Source organism: Schistocerca americana, unplaced genomic scaffold, assembly GCF_021461395.2.
Source record: "Schistocerca americana isolate TAMUIC-IGC-003095 unplaced genomic scaffold, iqSchAmer2.1 HiC_scaffold_112, whole genome shotgun sequence".
NCBI classification, from domain to species: domain Eukaryota; kingdom Metazoa; phylum Arthropoda; class Insecta; order Orthoptera; family Acrididae; genus Schistocerca; species Schistocerca americana.
Genome location: NW_025725176.1, coordinates 630001 through 635000, shown reverse-complemented (window position 1 = coordinate 635000; position 5000 = coordinate 630001).

Here is a 5000-nt window from a genome sequence, read left to right as displayed (position 1 = left end):
CGGGCCCGCGAGGACCTACTTTGGCCGCACGGCGCCGCGTGCAGGGTGCGCCGGCGCGCAGCTGCGCCGCCTGCCGCCTCCGTCGGCCGGCGCGCCTGCCACTGGCCGCCCCCACCAGCCGGCTGTAGCGCGTGCGCCCACGCACCGCGCGGCCAGCACGCCGGGAGGCCCCCCCTCACCGGCCGGGGACGGTCCCACCCAGCCACCGCCGCGTATCGCTTCACACCCACATGCCATTCACGTTCGTGGGCATGGTGGGTATCGCTGAAACAACCGGTTGGTAGCTCAACCGATCGTCGCCATCACTGATTCACCTCTAGCGAGAACAACCGCACCACAACGGTTTACCAGTTGTTCATTTGCGTAACGTCACCAGCAAACGTAGACGTCCATCGCCATTTGCAAATTCAACGATTGTTGCATGCCTGTGTCAGGTGTCACGACACACTATGTCTGCCCACATACACGCAACAACATGTGCACGCTTCGCGAACACGTGGAAGGTGGCCCCCGTACGTATGCGATGTCCATTGCGCGAACGACTGTCAACCGGCCTCTGTCGCATGTCGCAGATGTGGAACGCAGTGCACCATGCTGTCACGGTGTGTGAGAAGAGACGACTACGTCTGACAACACGCGCCACTACATCAACAGACGGCTCATGCTGATCGCCATCCAGGGCATACCACACTGCAATCCGGCTCTTATAGGGAGACGACACATAGCTGAGTGCACAACAGTTGGACCGCATGGTTCGCCGTTGTTGGCGCAGTCGTTGTACGGTCACATGTACCACGATGTATCATTCAGTACATGAGGACCAATGTGCAGTACAGTGTGTGATTTGGACGTACAACATCAGCGGACAGTTGACACAGGCCGTACCACAGCGTAGGCTAAGTGCTTCGCCATGCGAATGCCAATGAACAACTGCGAAGGGCATTGAGCATGTACGTCCTGCTGCCATCCACATTACAGTGTATCGCTGCAAGGTGTTTAACATGAAGCGATACACTGGGGACCAGGCAGTGCGAGTAGCAAACTATATTGCGGGGGTTGCAGTTAGGCAACACTACACTAATTTAACGCGTCGTATGACAATTACAGAGCGGGTTAAGGCCCAACGTGTGTTGGGTTAAGGCCCAACGTGTGTTGGGTTAAGGCCCAACGTGTGTTGGGTTAAGGCCCAACGTGTGTTGGGTTAAGGCCCAACGTGTGTTGGGTTAAGGCCCAACGTGTGTTGGGTTAAGGCCCAACGTGTGTTGGGTTAAGGCCCAACGTGTGTTGGGTTAAGGCCCAACGTGTGTTGGGTTAAGGCCCAACGTGTGTTGGGTTAAGGCCCAACGTGTGTTGGGTTAAGGCCCAACGTGTGTTGGGTTAAGGCCCAACGTGTGTTGGGTTAAGGCCCAACGTGTGTTGGGTTAAGGCCCAACGTGTGTTGGGTTAAGGCCCAACGTGGGTTGGGTTAAGGCGCAACGTGGGTTGGGTTAAGGCCCAACGTGGGTTGGGTTAAGGCGCAACGTGGGTTGGGTTAAGGCGCAACGTGGGTTGGGTTAAGGCGCAACGTGGGTTAGGTTAAGGCGCAACGTGGGTTAGGTTAAGGCGCAACGTAGGTTAGGTTAAGGCGCAATATAGGTTAGGTTAAGGCGCAATATAGGTTAGGTTAAGGCGCAATATAGGTTAGGTTAAGGCGCAATATAGGTTAGGTTAAGGCGCAATATAGGTTAGGTTAAGGCGCAATATAGGTTAGGTTAAGGCGCAACATAGGTTAGGTTAAGGCGCAACATAGGTTAGGTTAAGGCGCAACATGGGTTAGGTTAAGGCGCAATATAGGTTAGGTTAAGGCACAATATGGGTTAGGTTAAGGCACAATATGGGTTAGGTTAAGGCACAATATGGGTTAGGTTAAGGCACAATATGGGTTAGGTTAAGGCACAATATGGGTTAGGTTAAGGCACAATATGGGTTAGGTTAAGGCACAATATGGGTTAGGTTAAGGCACAATATGGGTTAGGTTAAGGCACAATATGGGTTAGGTTAAGGCACAATATGGGTTAGGTTAAGGCACAATATGGGTTAGGTTAAGGCACAATATGGGTTAGGTTAAGGCACAATATGGGTTAGGTTAAGGCACAATATGGGTTAGGTTAAGGCACAATATGGGTTAGGTTAAGGCACAATATGGGTTAGGTTAAGGCACAATATGGGTTAGGTTAAGGCACAATATGGGTTAGGTTAAGGCACAATATGGGTTAGGTTAAGGCACAATATGGGTTAGGTTAAGGCACAATATGGGTTAGGTTAAGGCACAATATGGGTTAGGTTAAGGCACAATATGGGTTAGGTTAAGGCACAATATGGGTTAGGTTAAGGCACAATATGGGTTAGGTTAAGGCACAATATGGGTTAGGTTAAGGCACAATATGGGTTAGGTTAAGGCACAATATGGGTTAGGTTAAGGCACAATATGGGTTAGGTTAAGGCACAATATGGGTTAGGTTAAGGCACAATATGGGTTAGGTTAAGGCACAACGTGGGTTAGGTTAAGGCACAACGTGGGTTAGGTTAAGGCACAACGTGGGTTAGGTTAAGGCACAACGTGGGTTAGGTTAAGGCACAACGTGGGTTAGGTTAAGGCACAACGTGGGTTAGGTTAAGGCACAACGTGGGTTAGGTTAAGGCACAACGTGGGTTAGGTTAAGGCACAACGTGGGTTAGGTTAAGGCACAATACGGGTTAGGTTAAGGCACAATACGGGTTAGGTTAAGGCACAATACGGGTTAGGTTAAGGCACAATACGGGTTAGGTTAAGGCACAATACGGGTTAGGTTAAGGCACAATACGGGTTAGGTTAAGGCACAATACGGGTTAGGTTAAGGCACAATACGGGTTAGGTTAAGGCACAATACGGGTTAGGTTAAGGCACAATACGGGTTAGGTTAAGGCACAATACGGGTTAGGTTAAGGCACAATACGGGTTAGGTTAAGGCACAATACGGGTTAGGTTAAGGTACAATACGGGTTAGGTTAAGGCACAATACGGGTTAGGTTAAGGCACAATACGGGTTAGGTTAAGGCACAATATGGGTTAGGTTAAGGCACAATATGGGTTAGGTTAAGGCACAATATGGGTTAGGTTAAGGCACAATATGGGTTAGGTTAAGGCACAATATGGGTTAGGTTAAGGCACAATATGGGTTAGGTTAAGGCACAATATGGGTTAGGTTAAGGCACAATATGGGTTAGGTTAAGGCACAATATGGGTTAGGTTAAGGCACAATATGGGTTAGGTTAAGGCACAATATGGGTTAGGTTAAGGCACAATATGGGTTAGGTTAAGGCACAATATGGGTTAGGTTAAGGCACAATATGGGTTAGGTTAAGGCACAATATGGGTTAGGTTAAGGCACAACGTGGGTTAGGTTAAGGCACAACGTGGGTTAGGTTAAGGCACAACGTGGGTTAGGTTAAGGCACAACGTGGGTTAGGTTAAGGCACAACGTGGGTTAGGTTAAGGCACAACGTGGGTTAGGTTAAGGCACAACGTGGGTTAGGTTAAGGCACAACGTGGGTTAGGTTAAGGCACAATACGGGTTAGGTTAAGGCACAATACGGGTTAGGTTAAGGCACAATACGGGTTAGGTTAAGGCACAATACGGGTTAGGTTAAGGCACAATACGGGTTAGGTTAAGGCACAATACGGGTTAGGTTAAGGCACAATACGGGTTAGGTTAAGGCACAATACGGGTTAGGTTAAGGCACAATACGGGTTAGGTTAAGGCACAACGTGGGTTAGGTTAAGGCACAACGTGGGTTAGGTTAAGGCACAACGTGGGTTAGGTTAAGGCACAACGTGGGTTAGGTTAAGGCACAACGTGGGTTAGGTTAAGGCACAACGTGGGTTAGGTTAAGGCACAACGTGGGTTAGGTTAAGGCACAATACGGGTTAGGTTAAGGCACAATACGGGTTAGGTTAAGGCACAATACGGGTTAGGTTAAGGCACAATACGGGTTAGGTTAAGGCACAATACGGGTTAGGTTAAGGGACAATACGGGTTAGGTTAAGGCACAATACGGGTTAGGTTAAGGCACAATACGGGTTAGGTTAAGGCACAATACGGGTTAGGTTAAGGTACACATTGTTGTAAGGAAAGGTGTTTTGGGGGGGGGGGGCCGGTTTGTTGATTGTGATTATCGTAAGTAAATGACTGCGGCATCATCTGATTTGCCACGTCAGGGTGCACCTTTGGCTCATAACAGGCGGCGCTCTGATTCCATGCTTGTGGCAGACCTGTGTCTTTCATTCCTGCCATTGTTTGTGTGCTGTGACAGGAGGCAGTATTGTGATGTTGGGTGTACCCCTGTGTAGGACATGTGTGGGTGTTGGTGGCTTAGCTGAGCAATGGTGGTTGTCGGAAGGGTGGGATATTCTGTTTTGTGAGTGGACCTCCCGGTCTGGTTATGATAGTGTGGATAGTCTAATGTGGCGGAGAGGATGCACTGGGTGTTGTTCCATGCTGGTGCTTACATATTGTCTCTGTGCCTGTTACTGGCAGAGAGTAGTGCGTGATAAGAGTGTCTGGCTGACGTGTGGTTGTGATTGTGAGCAGAGTCTTTCAGCATGTATACGGACAGTTGTATACATTATCTGTATTTTGATGGCTCTATCTATTACTAATCAGCGCCGTGTATACGTTTCATCCGGTTCCAGTCGAAACTGTTGTATCTCTGTACATTAGTGACACGGCGAGGCCGCCATGTAGTTACTCGTCTCGGCAGCTTCCACCGGTGTATGGCAAATGATTATAAGGAATCAGTCTAGTCGTCAATACCGATAGTGTGACGTCACATGTCTGGGGTGGGGGACGCTGCGCCCTTCCGGTGGGTCATGGCCTAGAAAGACTCTTCCCACGCAGGGGGGCTTGGACTGTCATTGACTCTTCCGAGTAATATACTTGCCGTACGTTTTTGCGACTGCGAGTGCAACGCTCACCGGTACC